This window comes from Vanessa tameamea, chromosome 2, assembly GCF_037043105.1.
Source record: "Vanessa tameamea isolate UH-Manoa-2023 chromosome 2, ilVanTame1 primary haplotype, whole genome shotgun sequence".
NCBI classification, from domain to species: Eukaryota; Metazoa; Arthropoda; class Insecta; order Lepidoptera; family Nymphalidae; genus Vanessa; species Vanessa tameamea.
The window spans coordinates 14,167,086-14,188,153 of record NC_087310.1 but is presented as its reverse complement, the minus strand read 5'-3'; positions in this window follow the sequence as shown (position 1 = coordinate 14,188,153).

Below are 21,068 nucleotides of genomic sequence, written 5' to 3'. Positions count from 1 at the left end.
AAAGGTACGTAGACAAATGAGACTCAAATGTACCTCGTCAGTACTACAATAAAAAAAAGTCAGTTTCATCATATGTTAATATAGATTTATCATATTAGTAGATATGAAAATAAAAATATAAAAAAAAACGTAACTAATATATTTTAGTTATGCCAAAATAATGAATTTAATATACCCTTCGTTCGCAATTAAAAAAACAAAAATATCGAATAGCATATTTTATTCAAGTAGACTTTTTGTATGTTCATTTTACAGGAATATAATCAATAGCGTAATAGTATCCTAGCAGTACCTTCGCAGAATAGAATAAGGCTCTACATAAAACGTATACATCATAATATATAAATCTCAATTATTCGAGTAATTTATCCCGATAACTTCTAAAATCATCATAATATTTTAGCCAATTTACTCGAAAACAATAACGAATTAAACACCTAAGCCATGACGAAGAACATGAATCACTGTATATTGGCGAAAATCGTACAAAAAACCATTTGACAGTTTTTGAGTTTATCGTACAGATGCGGCGGGAAGCCTTTATAATATGTAATGATGTAAATCTACCGGATAGCATAATATGTTTTTATTATAATATTAAGAGTAATATACATACAATATAATCGTTTTAAAATAAAATGCTTCATAATAATAAATCCGGTGTTTATTTGTAACGTCTATAAAATTATAACAAATGCTGCATTTATGATAATTAAATGAATTGAATACATTAGTAATAAAAATTTATGATTATATTTATTGATTTCTATATGACGATGACTTTTAATTGAAGGTATAAATAACTGTACACGTGGTTAGTAAAACTTTAATATATATAGTTAGTAAATAGTTTTAGACTTAGAATTGGAATTTGAAGTATCCGACTTTCTTGCTAATTACTGAGTATCAGGGTCTCCTTAGATCCGATATTCTAAGCTGGTTCCCAAGGTTGGTGGTGCATTGGTAATATTAGGAATCATTAATATTTCTAACAGTATCAATGTAAATAAGCAGCGGTGAACTTCATGTAGCCCTTTTGCTAGTCCGCCTACCTATGATAGCACAAAATCCTGTGTTACCACAGGAGATGGGGCTTTCACGAAACAGTATCACACTACTGGCATCCTCGTTTGGCCGTCCAAATTTTATTTGGATCTAAAATAGCATTTTATGTTTTCGTGTATTAATTTTGTTAATAATATGATTATACAGATATTATGACTGAACGTTACGAAAACTAGGAAGAAGCCTTCTATAGACTACTTCAGAGAAAAAAATCTTAAAAAACCGATGATATTGTTTCTGAAAAAAAAAACCAAACACCGACACGACCGGAGAGTATTCAGAACTCAGGTGCATGATCAACGGCTCAACGTGCATCCCGACGCACGGAGCAGTAAACAATTAAAACTCCCAGACTCCGTTCCCGGGCTGTTACTGAGAATTTAGCGATAGGAAGACCAATATCATTCTATTGGCCCGACCTGAAGTTTGAAACCAGTGCCTTAGGATTTGTGGCCTTAGTTAGCATAAGAATATTAAACTAATGATGTGAATAGAATTTACATAAGAAACATAATCAGCCTGTAAATTTCCCACTGCTGGGCTAAGGCCTCCTCTCCCGTTGAGGAGAAGGTATGGAGCATATTCCACCACGCTGCTCCAATGCGGGTTGGTGGAATACACATGTGGCAGAATTTCGTTGAAATTAGACACATGCAGGTTTCCTCACGATGTTTTCCTTCACCGCCGAGCACGAGATGAATTATAAACAAATTAAGCACATGTAAATTCAGTGGTGCCTGCTTGGGTTTGAACCCGAAATCATCGGTTAAGATGCACGCGTTCTAACCACTGGGCCATCTCGGCTCTGTTTTTTTTAATAGAATAGAATTTACAATGTCTCAAACGAAAGTTATCAACAGATATGTATAAAAATTACACGTTCACGCCAACGAAACGTGTACAGAGATCATGAATTCTGTTGTCATACTAACGGATAAATGTCGGACGTGTCGCTGCGTATATATGGGTAAAATGATATACATATATACGTCATTACATAAGAACATTCCTAACGCTGATATTTTAAAAATACGACGCTTACCTAATTATTGTACGTGAGTGCACGCGGTAATTTTACGTCGTTGTCAAGTCGTATGGAAAGTCACCGTTACTTATTAATTTATGAGAATTTCTAATATATTTCGTATTAGAAATAATAATAACATATAATATTTATTCCACACAAAAATCACCTTTACAAACAATTACATGGTTGAACTGTGACAAGTCTTAGTGTATAATAACATGGTCATCAAACGAAACACATAACATGACACAGAAATAATAACATAATCAGCCTGTAAATTTCCCACTGCTGGGCTAAGGCCTCCTCTCCCGTTGAGGAGAAGGTATGAGTATATTCCACCACGCTGCTCCAATGCGGGTTGGTGGAATACACATGTGGCAGAATTTCGTTGAAATTAGACACATGCAGGTTTCCTCACGATGTTTTCCTTCACCGCCGAGCACGAGATGAATTATAAACACAAATTAAGCACATGAAAATTCAGTGATGCCTGCCTGGGTTTGAACCCGAAATCATCGGTTAAGATGCACGCGTTCTAACCACTGGGCCATCTCGGCTCTCCAGATACAGAAATAATGTATATTATTGACGAGCTTCATTTGAATACAGTTTTATTTAATTCGTTTGTTAATACTGATTGATTGAATACTGAAGATATATACTGTTGACCGAATTTGGTCACAATGACTAATCTCAAGAGCACGATATATTATATTATTTTACACAAGTGTGTCCGTAAACGTAATTGCACTTTTTATTCCCTAGCTTTAAGAATCTGACATAAAATATTTCAGGCACAGGACCAACGGCTTCACGTACGTTTCGAGGGCAGGGAGTGTACTCCGGGCCCTTGTTCTGAGAATTTTTCGCACCGTATTTTTCTGAGGTTTGAATCCAGGACCTCGTATTACTTTATAGCTAGCCACTAGACCAACAAGATATTAATACTATTTACTTTATAATCAGTAGAGTTTTGTGCAGGTCTATCTGGGTACCACGAACACATCAATTGTTTTACCACAAATCATCAATCAAATGAGAGTATTCCAGTTTAAAAGATATTATAAATAAAACAACAATTGATTTCATCTAATTTCCCTCCTAAACTGGAATCACCGACTAAGTGAGGAAAATTCCCTTTATAACATTATATGTTAACATATAATATGTTGAATAAATTAACAAAAGTTAGAGCCTGGTCTCTTTCTAGTCGAATTGAATTGCGGTCTCATCGGGAAATAATTCTAAGATTTTATTTCCTTCTCTTATTGACTCTAGATCTAGGATAGTATCTTTGCCGACATCAAGTACATAAGAATGCTGAACGATGTTGAAACCTAATTAAAATATAAAATAAGCGATAAAATATTGTCTAAGATAAGAAAAAATTGAGTGATAAAGTACTTACAAGAATTGATGTATAAATACTTACAATGTTGTCATCTGATTCTCGAAGTATTACGTTTACTTCTCTGACGCTCGAAGTCTGTCCGCGTACCGAGCGCTTAGACGTTTACACAACAAAAATATGAATAAAAGTAGATAAATACAGTCCACCCATCAGTTCAAACAATGCAATCAAAGAATGTAAGATTTTTTATTACACAGAAATTTAGGCGGAAAATAAATCTATACTAATATTATAAATGCGGAAGCATATCTGTCTGTGTGTCTGTTACGCTTTCACGGATAAACTACTGAATCGAATTTGATAATAATTATTATAAATCCACGACAGCGCGATTTTTTGGAATTTATGGAACCAGCTTTCGCCGGCGGTTTTTCCGAACCGATACGACTTGGGAACCTTCAAGAAAAGAGCGTACTCCTTCCTGAAAGGCCGGCAACGCACCTGCAAGCCCCCGGTGTTGCAGATGTCCATGGGCGGTGGTAGTCACTTTCCATCAGGTGAGCCTCCTGCTCGTTTGCCAATCTAACATAAAAAAAAAAAAAGAAATGGAGTAAGCTTGAACCACAAGGAAGATCATAAGTATAACTTGTATACTGTAATCTTGCAATCGTCCCCTAAGGGCAGGCAAATTCGCGGCCGAAAACAGGTATGGTATATGCGGAAAAGTTACGTAATAAAATGATATTTATTAATACCGACAATGTAATATTCCGATCGAATGTAAATTGAAGATACAAAATATTTCGAAATCGAACAGGTGTATTATAATAAGTGAATTAAAATTCAATATCATCGTACAATCTGTGCGGTAACGCAATCATCGGCCATTTCGGTAAATAAAACAATATTATAATAGTATATTATACTTACAGCCAATAAATGGTACCTAATAGTGACTACAGAAATCGTATCGTAAGATAAATTTTTGACGTATGATTCAGAAGCAGTTAAAATATATAATGTTATAATTCATTAATTGAAAATATAGACAAACTGGTAAATAGGCCATCTGATGAGAAATGGTCACCACAGCTCCAAGACATTGACACTGAAATAATAGCTAGTCCTAAAATAATTAATTAGCCACTAATTTTGGAAAGTTAGATGTTTTGACGACCTCCGTGATCGAGTAGTGTGTACACAAGTTTTCATGGGTACGCCACTCCGTGGACCCGGGTTCGATTCGCGGCCGAGTCGATGTAGAAAAAGTTCATTAGTTTTCTATGTTGTCTTGGGTCTGGGTGTTTGTGGTACCGTCGTTACTTCTGATTTTCTTTAACACAAGTGCTTTAGCTACTTATATCGGGATCAGAGTAATGTATGTGATGTTGTCCAATATTTATTTGTATTTATTTATTTATTATTTTTTTAGATTTTATGTCTTGTGCCTGTGCCCTGGCTCACTTCCAAGAGCCGGCGCTTACTTAGCTGAAATACGGAGCCTCGAATAATCTTGGGTACATTGCTAACGCATAATATTTGGGACGGAGTGTTTTTTCTATACTTTGTATTTCGTGTTTGTAAAATTGAATTATTTTAGATTTTGAATTATTTCTTGCACAAATATGATAACAATAAAACACGGACGAATTGAAAAACTCCTCTTTTTTTAACTGAAAGACAACAATTTGTATTACTAACCCACAATTAACCGAGGATCCTAATTTCCTCGATTGTATCTGACAGATAGAACACGAGGCCGACGGTCTAATCCGAAAATCGCGCTTTTAAATCCTTCGCGGATAAGCATCAATTAATTTTCACTTGCTTGTTCTAGGAACATATTTTAAGGAAATATGCATGTGTCGGATTTCACACATAGGTAAGCACGCTGCATTGGAGCAATGTAATATTTACTAACAAATTAAATACTAATTAATTTGTATTTTTTTGGCTGTCTATACTTTTAATCGTCTCACGCACACTAAGACATCTTCTATGCACGAGGGTCACGCTGACAATTATTAAACGCGGAGGGGCGCGCCTTCATGAATGAATAGAATATATTATGACTTATCAATTTTGCAAGAAGGCAATCTTGTGTGCATAGGCAGCGTGTTTTTTGTTTAATATCTAGCTAAATGAAGCGATCACGAACTCACCTTAAGTATGTACGAGTGTGATTTTTATTTGATCTCTGTGTTTGTGTTCGTATTTATTTATGTGTAGTTTTGCGCTATTATTTTGTTTGTAATAGGAAGGTAAATTATATTCTCATATATATATTCATTACCAAGTCAGTACCGCTCAATGATGTTTGAACGATAAATACTATCAATTATTAAACAACCAATTTTAGGAGATATGGTGTATATAAAGGATACCTTGTGACCAAAGTAACTCACCTTTTAAAATAAAACACAGCCAAAAATTCACTTGTTGGTTGTGCAAGCCCGTCTCGGTAGGTACATACCACCTACTCATCAGATATTCTACCGCCAAACAGAAGTACTCAGTATTGTTGTGTTCCAGTTTGAAGGCTGAGTGAGCCAGTATAACTACAGGCACAAGGGACCTAACATCTTAGTTCCCAAGGTTGATGGCGCATTGGTGATGTAAGGAATGGTTAATATTTCGTACAACACCATTGTCTATGGGCGGTGGTGACCACTAACCATCAGGTGGCCCATTTGTTCGTCCGAATACCGATATCATAAAAAAATATATCGCTGTTGGTTGGTAATACTGAATTTTCATGTACTTAATTTGGGTTTATACTTTTATTTACATTGGTGAAGTATAATGTAAGGTTACATCGCAATATAAGAAAATATATGAATAATTTTTATCCCATTACATCAAATTATATCCAGCGGGTAGTCGAGCTGACTCCAATCGAATTAGTTAGAGATAAATAAAATGCCTAATGAACTCGTTATGAACCGAAACAATAACCGAAATCGGAAATAAAAATACAATAATACGAAAGTAGGATTTAACACACAGCGTTTTTTGAGCGCCATTTTTATTTTCATTTCTTTTTTCCGTAATGTTATTTAATGGAATTGTTTTTCTGTTACAACGCACGACGATAACAAAAGCGTTCTGATAACAGAATTCATTTCTTTGTGTTTCATTCGTAAAAACGACGTTATTAAAAGCAACTGTTTTGTGAGTCATTTATAATTACGATGGCTCTCTGTTGGCTTAATGTAAAATCAGAATTATGATGTGTGTATAAATGAGCTGTAATCATATTAACTGCTCTTCCTACGTGCAAAGCGATATTTTAAATAATAAATATTTTAAAACTTGATTTCAAGTATTCACATTATCATTTTTCAACTCGTAGAAATTTCCTTCTTATGTTTCAGTGATTTTTCGCGGACTGTTGTTTGCAATGTTGCACTGACGCGTGGAACACTAATTGTTATTCCTCGAAAAGTAATACAGTTCACAGACAATGAGATAAGTCTGAAACAAAAAAGCATTGTAATTAAAAATGTCATGGAATTTATAAAAAGAAACACGTAAACAAGTTAAATAGGAAAGTATCGTGGGTGATCCAGAAAATAACGGATGAAAATATAAAACAACTTGCTTGGGTGAAGTCTGATGAAATCAACTTCAAATTGTCTCTTTCAGAGGAGAGTAGTTATATTTTTTATAACTTTTTACTCCAAGGAAGCCACATTTACATTGTAGATTATAATTACATCCAGTTCTTATTAAGGAAAACCGACTCATGGATTAAATTACATGCGGGATAATTGAAATTCTAAACCTTAGTTGATTTAGATCTTTGATCTTATATTTATACAGGATTGCTGTTATTTAATGAAAAACAATTGCAATTAAAAACTACATAATATGCCACTTGTTTATAAGAAAAATTGAAAATATTTTTCAGTCTTAATAATATTTGTGACTTCCGAAATGTAATGTTAATTCACGCTAATGAATAACGCACTGCGTTATCAAAGTTACGTTATTAGTTGAACAGCTTCGATTATCCTTTACTGTTTTTAAGTACACAGCTAAGCTGAGATTAGGGACTGGACTTCTCAGACCGTAATCAATTCAAATTGATCATAATGTACTTAGCTGTTGTGCTGAAGTTTGTTTAGGTCATGAAATATAAAAATAAGTTTCAATAAATTGGACACCAAACCTTTTGGAGTGACTATTTCGCTTCAGTTTTCAAGCAAGGTCACGCAATTTGTTACAAAAACGAATGTATATCATAAGGTTATAGTTTTTGACAAAAACATAAAATAAAAAAATACTAACTACGCACTGTGACCGGTGAAATAGGTAATTATATTAAATATAGTATTATACAGTTTTACCTCTATCGAAAAACTTGAAACGATCTCAATAATTATAGAGTTACTTTATATTAATTAATTTTTTCATACTAATACAATTTCTGGTCCATGTCGGTAAAAATTCTAACTTTCATAGTGCGATACGTTTTCACTAAAGTTTGCCCCCAGATACCCCGCGTAGGTACACGACATGAGAAATATCACATAATTGATTCTATTATTTTTCTAAAGCTATTCGATCGACTAGCACTAGAAACATACGCTAATTTTGATAAGCTTAGACGATATAGTATTAAAAATAACATTTTAATTAGCATTAATTAAAATATAATAAGAAATAAGATTTCTCGGTGTGTGCGTTCCACAAGGATCAATTTTAGGTACTTTTGTATTTTTAGTACATACAAATGATAAATATGTCTATGATAACAGTTAATGAGATATTAAAATGTTTGCTGATAAAAATAGAACGTAGATTTTTAAAATTTAATGAAATAGACTCAATTTAAAAATGTAATCGAGTGATTAAATATAGTACCCATTGAGTTCATTGCCAATTATTCTGGGTAGAATTCACAATCCAAGCCGATTTTAGTTTAAATTAAATTTATGAAATAATAATTCAAAAGTAGTTAATTAAATCTCATCATGATGCTTAAGTCTTAAAACAAGATAGTTATTAGTAATTTTAATAGGATATGAAAGTACAAAAACAGTTTATTTAAGGCTTAATGGACAAACTGCTAGATATTTAAAATGCTGACTTATTGCCCTAAGTAATCGCACTTTTTGCAATTGAAATGTACTTTTAAACGATAAGATAAAAGTTTTGTTTGTAATTATACCAACAGTTACAGATAAAGCAAATACGAGGACATATATCTGCAGAAAAATAAGTTCTGATAATTTCGAAAATATCATGTATGATGATGACGCGACTGCGATTGATCGGTGGGATTGGAATTAAAAAATACATACGTGCGGTTGATATATTCAAGGGTCAATAGCTCAATGGTTTACGGACCGCCTATCGATGTAAAAAGTCGCAGGATCGATCCTGACCCCTTGAGCTATTGTCGTCCCCACTCCTAACACAAATTATAAGCTTAAAATGAGGGGTAAAAAGGAATATTATAAGGAACTACGTTAATTAATTTGGGGCATTGCTAGAGTATTCTTATTAAACATATGTATATAAAAATGTTAGAACGTATTTGCATAGTTTTTTTTTATAATAACTTACTAAAACTTAATGTAACAGATGAGATATAAAGTCCTTTAATAATTGTTTCAGTAATTATAGCGACAGTGAATGACTAATATAATGAGATTGATAATGTGAATGAGATATATAATCCAAGTATGGCAGTCTTTCGGGGATCAATGATGACTTCATTGTTGAGATGAAAGTAATAGCCACAGTAGTGATTGTCGGGATGTAATCCTAGACCGATTTATTAAAGTTATCCGATGAATTGCAAGTATCCAAAAAGTATGGAAATTAAACATTTAGGTCGCTATTTTTCTAACAAATTACTTAGAGAGTTCTGTTAATACATCTAAATATTTTTGAAGAAATAAATGAGAAAACAAGCAGTGGCACATTTGCTAAACCGAGCCAGCCTTATCAGTCTGAATATATCTTGTAATAGGACTGAAAAGGCTGGCTGGGTATCTTTATATCATCTTTTATTTACTACTAGATGGTCACTGCGATTCCATTTTCGTCAATTTTTTGTCCGTAAATCTTGTAATTTGTATGCCTATCTCCTCATACATCAATTTTCATTAGGAATATTGTACTTTGTTGACAATTGCATATCCAAATTATACAAGTTACTTGTAAATGTTTTACTCAAATAAAATTAAATGATTAATATTATATTTACCTTAAAAGCTTGTTATAAATGTATATTATTATTGTTTTTATGGTTATATGCAACATCATCTTTATAATACATGCAATGAATCAGTCTAGGCATGTATGGGAAAAACCACAGCTAATAAAATATTGGATCGTGAATGATCTTTGCTATGAACACGTATTGACGTGTATTTTTTGCATTACTTAAGATTACATCGTCCTTGTTTATCGTATAATTAAATTATATTATTTTTTCCATCGTTGAATAAATATAATTATTATATTTATTAGTTTGTATATAATAATGATACCTGCGCTGTTACTTTTTTATATATTTATAATGTTACTTAAAATTATAATACGCTTAAGTGAAAGTAACATAGATATCAATAATGTAGTTTCTGAAACTGTAAATAATGTTCCATACTTACAGTTTTTTTTAACTTTCATCTTTTGGTATTCCCAAAAGTTTACACAACAGTACTACGTATTGCTGTTTAGCGGTAGATTATGTGATACCTCCCCAAACGAGCTTGTCCATACATACATGCATAAGCAGCCTGTAAATTTTCCCACTTCTGGGCTAAGGCCTCCTATCTCTCTGAGGAGAAGGTTTGGAGCATATTCCACCACACTGCTCCAATGCGGGTTGGTGGAATACACATGTGGCAGAATTTCGTTGAAATTAGACACATGCTGGTTTCCACGCGATGTTTTCCTTCACCGCCGAGCACGAGATGAATTATAAACACAAATTAAGCACATGAAAATTCAGTGGTGTTTGCCTGGGTTGGAACCCGAAATCATCGGTTAAGATACACGCGTTCTAACCACTGGGCCATTTCGGCGAGCTTGTACAAAATGAAAATTAATGTAAAACTTTGATGAAACGCATTAAAAAATACCGCGTAATATTTATTAATGACTATCATAAATGATTATAACGTCATACAAATATGTAAAAGATCTGATAAACAATATATATAAAAATATTTACAACCTTAGCGGGAACTAATAAAAAAAAAGTTGAATAACAAATAAATCATTGCCTTTTTTGTAACATTAAGATTTCTAATATGCAAATATATCGATTAAAATGTATTTATGGATTTGCGTTTTACTTGTAAATTAAAACCATTACAGTCATAATAAAAGTAATGCGGGAAATTTAAAGGTAACTTTTAATTAGACATCGCGTTTCTAATTTAATGTTATCTCTAACATACACTGTTAATACGACGCAACGTAACGATCTTAGGTCGTATTTTCGTATTTCTCACAAAGTATATAATATTTTTCATAAAAAGTTTAAAAATATTAAAGAGCATTATTGTAACGATATGCAATTCCCCCCCCCCCCCACGTCTCAAAGCTTAACTTCACAGATGTATAAATATGTAATTGGAAAGCGAAAAAAACTTTGAAAGAATGTTCGGTGCGATATCGTTGGGCGTGCAAGAAGTAGACCGTTGGAGAATAGCCATGACGTCATAAATCACATTGTGTCATATAGTGATACTTATCGCTCGCGGTTTTACTTGCCTTTTAGAGGTTATATGTCAAGTGTTAGATAAACTTCTTAATACAAAATTTCAATAAATTTGGTTCATTGGTTTGGCAGTGAAAGACTAATAGACAGACAGAGTTAAATTCGCATTAATAATATTAGTTATGAAAGAATTCTACTAAATACATCATGTAACAAATTTTGTGTAGCGGATGAATAATTACATATTTATCTCTCTCTAACACAAGTGATTTGATATTTGAAAGAAGAAAACAAAGCATCGAAAATGAACAATGATTATTATTAGTAAGAGAGTTTTAATGTTATTTTAATTTTTATATTATGCTGAGTTATTAAAGGTAGAGTATAAGTATTCGTAAACAGTGACATAGATCCTTTTTAAATCACAGCGAAATAAATGGTCGGAGTTGATTTTAATGATTAAATCAACAAAAATATTTTTAGTGCTAAGTGCCTGGGGAAGTGGTTACGGTTTTTCTCTTTTCAACGCCATTAATGTACTTTCAAGCCATTATTGATATTACTTTTATCATAATTATACTAAATTATTCATTTACAAAATATATATATATATATAAGATTTTTTCTTGTATTCTTTTTATTAAGACGACACAGTTAATGAAACACAATTGAGTTTCTCTGTAAAAAGAGATTTATTTGGATAATTTTACAATAAGAAAGAATAAAATAAAATTTTGTATTTACCTACGAATTTTTACAAAAATAATATTTACATACCTGTAAAAAGAGAAACGACATTTAATGTTTATTTATTAACAATGTCTGTTCCTAAATCACAAGATACTTTATACTTTACTTTATACAATTACGAGATTGATAATATTTTTCATAATTATATTTTTTATAAATTAGTTGTCATGTCACTGCGCGTTCGATGACGGTTGATGCGCGGAATTCAAATTAAAGAATAATACATTTTTTCTTTACATCTCCCCCCCTCCGTAAAGAAAGTCAGGTGAAGATGTTTTTTCATGCACGGTCTTTAATCGTAGATAGGAGCTGGTGTTAGCTTTGAAATGTGGAAAAAAGTGGACTCTGATCTCTTATGTTCAATATTTATTTTGTAAATTGAGTTTGAAATTTTTTGTAAAATTTTGTACGGTCCAAGTTTCAATTCATCAAGCTTCTTTCGATTCAATTTATTTCCATTTTCTATAAAAACAATATCACCGACTTTGAACTCTATATGTTTTCTATTTTTATCGTAAATTTTCTTGTTATAATTATGTGATTTGATTGTATTTTCTAAAGCTTTTTCCCTAGCCTGGATTAAATCATGGTCAGTCTTCTTCTGTTTCAGCTCATTTGGCAAAATCGTAACATCTGTACCATAAAGTAGGTATTTAGGAGCATATCCAGTAATAGTATGCTCCGTTTCATTGTATTTTTGCACACAGTTGTGGGCTATAGTCGTCCATGCCATTTTAGTGTCATGTTCGTTTATCTTGCACCGGATTTTATTAACCAATGTCTGGTTTAATCTCTCATTTAAGCCATTTGAAAAAGGAGAATTCACTGCTGTAAAAATTATGGGAATATTTTTTTCATCCAAAAATCTTTTAAATTCCTTAGAATTGATACCTGGGTATTGGTCTGATAGTATTAATTCAATACCATCACTTTCTGTACAGTTTCTTATTAATTTAATGAAGTCATTAGCATTTTGAGTACTTGATGTTAGAATATACGCGTACCTGGTAAAATGATCTAATAAAAGATGTAAATATTTCTTTGTTGATCTGGAACCTCCGAAACCTCCAATGGTATCAATAGAGCATATCTGAAAAGGTTTTGTGGCGGGACCCAAGTGGGACATCAACCCATATTTAATTTGTCCTCTTGATTTATTCTTTAAGCATACTGTACAACTTTCACAGATTTTTTTTATGTTTTTAGTCATATTTTCTGCTGTATACACTGAGCTAATCATTCTCTGCATTTGTTTAATTCCTATATGCCCCAGATCTGTATGTACACTTTTCATGAAATCTATGCTAAATTCCTCTGATATAATAATTTTTTCTTTCTTCCTTACTTTTTTGTAGTAAACATTTTGTTTTTTCATTAACTTGTTTTTTCTGCATTGTATATATTCATTATTAACCTGGTCTTTTAGAATATCTTCTAGTGTTATTATATTAACTACTTTTAACTGTTCCTCTGAGTTTTCATTTGGCCCAAGTACCGGGTTTCTGCTTAGACAATCAGCTTCAATGTTGTATCTTCCTGGCGAATATTTAATTTCGAAATCATATTGTGATAAGTAGTATGTTAGATCTTCTAATTCTTCGTCTGTTCTAGATCTTATGTTCATATTTTCCAATGGTTTGTGATCAGAAAATACAGTGAATTTCCGACCTATCAATAGATGTTGCCAATACTTTACACATTCCTTAATTGCCAGACATTCCAGATAGATGGCTTTCTTCCTTTTCTGTACTTCAGTCAATTTTTTCGAAAAGTACGCTACTGGTTTTTCTTCATTGTTATTTTGTGGTTGTTTTAGTACTGCTCCTACTCCTAATATACTAGCATCTGTGTATATATGAATAGGTAGGTTTTGGTCAAAGATTGTTAATATCGGTTGAGAACATAATATTTGTTTCATTTCATTAAATGACTCCTGACATGCATCAGTCCAGTCAAAGGTTTGTCCTTTTCTCAAAAGGTTATGCAATGGTTCCAATTTAATGGCTATATTTGGCACATATTTATGATAAAAATTTATATTTCCCAAAAATTGCCTCACATTCTTTTGAGTTTTAGGAGTCGGGAAGTTTTTTATTGATATTAAGTTATCTTTCAGTGGTCTGACTGAATTATTTTGTATTATGTGACCCAAGTATTTAACTGTATCAGCTGCAAATGTGCATTTAGAGAATTTTAATTTTAAGCCTTCGCATTTTATTGCTTCAAAGAGTTTTTCCAAATATCTGATATGATCCGAGAAAGTTTCTGAGAAAACTAAAATATCATCTATGAAACATACTGCGAAATCTCCAAGCTTGTGTTTCCGTATTATATTACACATTATTCTCTGAAATATAGCTGGGGAGGTTTTCAAACCAAATGGCAAACAGGTCCATTGATAGTGTCCCTCCTGCGTCACAAACGCAGTTTTTAGTCTATCTGTGATACGTAAAGGAATTGACCAAAACGCTGAGTTTAGGTCCAGCGTTGAGAAAAACTTGCAATCTCTCGTCTTTAGTATTAGGTCGTCAATAAGAGGGAATGGTTGTGATTGAGGCACAACAATTTTATTTAAGTCTCGAAAGTCGATGCACAATCTTGATCTTTTGTTTTCATCTCTTTTATAAGCTAATGTGACTGGTGCTGCGAATGGGCTATATGATTCTTCTATTATATTTCTTTCCAATAATTTTGCAATTTGATCTTCAATCTCCTTCTTATCTTCTATTGTGCAACGATATGGTCTTTTGGAGCAATATTTTTCTATAAGTAGATCAATGTGTGCTTCATAACCTGTTACCTGTCCTATGTCATATTTGTCCTTTGCAAACACAGACTTATATTTCGAAATTAATTTATCAATCATGGCCTGTTTTTGAAAGTCTAAATGATTTATGCAAATTTTGAACTTTTCTTCAAGTATGTCTTCATTGAAGTTTATTAAATTATCATATTTAATCTCTTTAGAGACTATATCTATTTTATCTGTTTCCTTGGAAACTATTTCACTTCTTTTTATAGGTAATTTCTGCGTAATTTTTAAGTTTTCGTTTTGAACTAGGTAAAATTCTTTTATACAATCAAGACCCACTAAAAAATCATAATCGAAATTTTCCTTGTCTATTACGAAAACATTCATTTTTTTTTTTACATCAAAGATGGCTATATCAAGTGTTATTACTCCATTTGCCTTTTTAACGCCATTAATCGTTTTTAAATTAGTATTGTTGCAATGACTGGTTTCCTTATTTTTTATTTTTAACAATTTAGAATTTATTAACGAAACGTTAGACCCAGAGTCATAGATTCCAGACACTTCAACATTTTTATTCAGTACTAATTTCACTTTGATCAATGGCGGTACTATTAGTTTTTTGGATCTTCACACTGCAATTCACATTCCAATTCTGAATTATTAACGAGCTTTACTTGCTTTTTATCTTTTTCAGTATTTGAATTTGTTTTAAACCAGCAAGAATCTTCTGAATGATAGCGTACGCCTTTATTTAATTTTTCACAAATGCTACATTTTTTTTTCTCTGGCTTAGTATCTTCTTTCTTCTTAATAAATTTTCTTCTTGAAACTAAATGTTCTAATTTTCCAAGTTCACTAAACAAATTTTTTGTTTCTACGATTTGGTCTTTGTTAATTTTGTCTGTTATAAAATCTGGTAAGCCGGCAGCAATGATATCAATAAGAGTCCCTTCATCTATTGTTTTTCTTACCTCTAGTAAAAGTTTTTCTTTCTTTACTGCATATTCTAGTAAAGATCCTGATTGGTATTTGTAAGATAAAGCATACTTACTAGCAGTCCAACCTCTATTAGCATATGTTTCCAAAAAACATGATTTCCATTTTGACCACTCGGAATGTAAGCTAAGTTTCATCATCATGGAAGAATACCAATCAGTGCATGATTTTTCAAGAAATAATCTGAAGATTTCAATTATTTCTTCTTCTTTTACGATACTAAACCTTGTACATTCTTTTTCAAATACTTCCATCCACTGGTGTGCATTCGAACTTTTACCATCAAATTTTCCAATCACAAACTTGTCAGCTAAATTTTTAATACTTTGTTTTTCTTTGTCTTGTTGACTTTTAACAAATGTTTCCAAAATTTTCACTATGGGATCTTCTGAACACCTTTTACTACCAATAGTCATTTGTTCTTGGGTAGTTTCCTCTAAAAATTGATCCTGAAACATCATGTTTCCATCCTCATCAAAATATGTTTGTAGTATATCCTGTGTTGTTTTTATCCAAACACTTCTAGTTTGATATCTTTTCTTTAATGTATTTTTCACGGTAAAGAAGGTTTTCGAGGTTTGGATATGTTTGTGAAGTGATACTGCTTGATATTCTTCAGGCATAACGAAAACTTTTCCATCTTTTGTGGCAATTGCGGTTATGGCGATATAGTTTGACTTTCCGTCTATTGATGGTTTAATTTCAAATGTAAACTTCAACGACTCCATTTTTTTACAATAAATGTCGTTTTATAAGATTTTTTCTTGTATTCTTTTTATTAAGACGACACAGTTAATGAAACACAATTGAGTTTCTCTGTAAAAAGAGATTTATTTGGATAATTTTACAATAAGAAAGAATAAAATAAAATTTTGTATTTACCTACGAATTTTTACAAAAATAATATTTACATACCTGTAAAAAGAGAAACGACATTTAATGTTTATTTATTAACAATGTCTGTTCCTAAATCACAAGATACTTTATACTTTACTTTATACAATTACGAGATTGATAATATTTTTCATAATTATATTTTTTATAAATTAGTTGTCATGTCACTGCGCGTTCGATGACGGTTGATGCGCGGAATTCAAATTAAAGAATAATACATTTTTTCTTTACATATATATACATCACAAAGGCGGACTAATCTATCAAACATTTCAAAAATGTAAAAGCAATCCTTATACCCCTAAATGCTCTGTTAACGAAAACACGGCAAGACATTTGTATTTAATTCAAATATAATTGTACTTGTTCCTTGTATATAAGCCTATATATTACTAGTTCTGTGAGAAACAGTTTAGAGGTACGGCTTTGTACAAGTTCGTCTGAGCAGATACCTAGCAGTTACTCATATTTTTCATCGCCAAGCTAAAATACTTAATATATTTGTGTTCCAGTTTGAGGGGTGTGGGAGCCAGTGTAACTATAGACATAAGGATCAAGGTCTGTGGCGATGGAAGGAGTGGATACCATCGGCCCCGTCGCCCGTCCGCTTACGCATGTCATAAAAGGAAAATAAAACTAAAATGCTTAAGACTAAAGACGGCAAAATATATTAATAGTATATTTTTCTTCAAAATGTAGAATTTAATTTGGGATATCTGCGCATCTATCTTCAATATTATAACAACATTAACAGCATGTAAATTTCCAACTGCTGGGCTTAGGTCTCCTCTCCCTTTGAGGAGAAGGTTTGAGGCATATTCCATCACGCTGCTTTAATGCGGGTTGGTGGATACACATGTGGCAGAATTTCGTTGGAGAAATTAGACACATGCAGATTTCCTCACGATGTATTCCTTCACCGCCGAGCACGAGATGAATTATTAACACAAATTAAGCACATGAAAATTCTAGGTGCTTGCCTGGGATTGAACCCGCAATCATCGGTAAAGATGCACGTGTTCTAACCACTGGGCCATTTCAACTCCATCTATCTTTTGTCGTAGTTAATCTCTGTTCTATTGGAATAAAACAACTAACTACGCAAACATTTGTGTATAATAAAAAACCTTGAAAAGCAATGTTCATCGTAGTTGAAATCAGTGCGAGTTTATGTAGCACGGTCAATATTATCACCATAAATTATTATTATCAAAATATTAATAGGTTTATTTGTTTAATTATCAACGAATTCGAAGAAATATCGTATTGAAACTTAAAAGTAAATTACCTCGTCAATATTCTGCAAATAAACGTTCCAGTTTAAACGAAAAAAGTCTACAAATCAACACATTACTTGTTGAAACTTCAATGAAGGCTGGCATTCAGTATAACGACTTTACTATTATGAGCTGATAACGTTACATAGAAAACATTGTCATTCATAATTGCTTTCGATTTGTGAGAACTATGACTAAGTACTGGGTTAGTCATACCTTTGAATGGTTGTAGTTTATTATTCATATACAGACATAGTATATACCACATGTAAATAAGAAATATGATATCACGTCAGCCGTTTCGTATGACAATTTTTTTTATATTTTGTACAGGATTTAATTGTATGGTTTTTTCAAATAGAATTTTTCCTTATGAAATCATACAAGGAAAGTTGGCAATGTGTGTAACATAAAAATTTTTCTTTTTCTCGTCGTGTGTTAGAAGAAATCATCTTTTATTCATGTTATTTACGTAATCATTCAACAAAAAAATAACACAGTCATATATTATTTATTTATACAAACAGAATAGTAGCAAATCTTCGATTTAATTAAGGAATAACTAATATTCCTATTAACCCAGCTATTTAAGTTTAAAGTTTGCGTTGGGAGTGGAGACGACAATAGCCCAAGGGGCTAGGATCGATCCTTCGAGTTTTTACATCGCTAGGTGGCATCATTCTCAATGGCGATATTGACGCTTTATATAATATCGTAACTTCAAAATTTAATTAGATTTTTATATATTTAATTTGTAAATGGTCGTAAGTCTCTATAAATAATACAAATGTTTTATTTACTTCGACGTAATCCTGTAAGTATAAAGCGTAATAAAGTTTCTGTCAGACGACGGGGTCAACGGCCGGGGATATTTTTACACAAAGACGGAACCGTTATTGTCTCGGAGATAATTCTGAATTACGTGACAGGTACACATGTTGATGTCGATAAATATTAATAGGAAAATTATTTTTGCGTCGTGTAATAATTTCGTATATAAATACATACATGAGTTTCGTAAATCGTTGTTAATTTTTTTTTTTTTTTATGTTATAAAAGGAGAGGAAAGAAATTTACATCATCATAAAATTAAAATTTAAAATAGATATCGAACACACGTGAAATCATTTCATTTTTAGTATTTGACCTTTTTTGACATTCAACAAGAGTTGTATTTAGATAACGGATAGGTATGTTTAAAGGATTTCTTTTGTGCGTCAATCACTTGAAAACAACTAAACGTATTTGTATGAGACTATAACCGAGCGATTCGAGATCGTCCGTAGATTAAAGGCTGTTAATTTCTTGAATTTCGTCGATCCTTCCCAACCCAATTTAACGCCCAGCGTAACCCGTTCTCTTTTCTTTTCCCTGGCAGTAACCCAATCTATTTGGGGTTTGGTCAACATGTATTTTCCTTCAATTCTTCTTTATTCATTATTCGTCATCACAAACTCCATCTATGTCTTCTGAGGTCTTCGAGTAATAAAATATTTATTCAAAATATCTTCCAAAATTTATCATATTCTTTCCATTGGCTAATCGTTTAAGGAAATAATTCTTTTAAATTATAAATGTAACGATTAATATAATATCTATACGCCACGAGGAAAATGAAAACGATAAATCCTTAGCTTCTTTACATAGTTTTCAAATAAAAAATATGTTTACTCTTTATAATACCTATAGTTATAATATAAAATAATAAATAAATCTTCAAAGTGATTTTGTATTGCGAGCGATATAATTGGCGTGTCGGAGGAGCAGGATGCCGAACTGTTGGGTTCGGGGATTGATCCGACATTTGGAAGACTATGTGAGCGTGAAATGGAGATATTAATAAAATAAAACGTATTTAATATCGTCTAATCACTGTATTAATTGATTCAATAATCATTCATCACAAAAATATCAAAGGATTGCAATAATTCATCTCGATTGAGAGCAAATGGGTTTGCAAGCAACCATCGCATTCGAATCGCTTGTCAAAACATCACGGCTCGCGTTGCCACTCACAGCTCCATTCGGGGTGACCCGCTCTTAAAATTAAATCAGCCATCAAACATTATTGCCAACTACTCGATTCATTAATTATCCAAATCAACAACCAAAGTAACCGCGCCCCGTTAGGTGCATAATTACAAAAATTTTTTTTTTAGAGTGCTAAAATTAAAAACAATAGTGTATTCAATACCTTAAGATTTTATTTTATCTGTTCTCGATACTACTTAAGTAAAAAGCACAAAAGCGTACACGAACCTTTCCCAATGAGCCGGTTTGTGGTGACAGCTGTCGATATCCATTACAGGCAAAATGTCGTATCGGCAAAAGTGTCGTCACGTTTTCACGACTTTTCAACACGGGTACGAATTTTCCTATCCGTCGAATTAATTTTGTTTTAGAAATAATATTAATTTTTAAATAATTTATGGTATAGGTATAGGTATTTTTTTTACATAAATGTTGACGTTGGTTTTGTACTCTATTCAAATAATAATGGGGGTAAAGATAAACTAAACTTAAATTAAAAATAAATATTAACTGTCGTGATTAATATATGACGGAGAAGCTTGTCCCAGCTTGTTTTTAAAAACATGACGTCAGTATTGCTGACATCACGAATGTCAGGATTTGGATTTCTATCCATCCTCGAAGGTATGAAATTAAACTCAGGAAATATTCTTCTCTGATTTATTTCAAACTGAGGAGGTCCGATCGTTCCGACTGCTCGAACAAGCCTCCTGATACCGGCGGGCGTTCGGCCTTATATAACAAAAATGGGTGGGGGCACTATTCGCTCAATATAACACCTATTTATGGACGGTAAAATATTTCAAACTAATTTAACATCTCAAAATTTACTAAATATTATTAATTTAATAATCAAACAGTTTTCAATTATTAAAAATAAATAAATTGCCAATCTATTATGTTTTTCCATCGCATCACTTCTGTCATGTCATGTCATGTCGTGTCGTGTCATGTCATGTCATATCATGTCAAAGTCGTTTTAATCTTTAGTCGTCCTATAGCTGGAATACGGTATAGTAAAAAAACTGTCATCATGATTCAGGAGCAAAATAAGCGAACGATTATTGAACGATAAAATATCGTTACGGTGTTGTGGAACTGGGATTTTACAAAAGAAAAACTTTAATGAGGTCTTTGAACCTGAACTTGGTAATTAACTGCCCTTACAAGATTTACTTTGTTGTCGAGTTGATTATGTTTAAACCGGTAATTACTTGTTAATTGCTACGTGTTATGGTGTC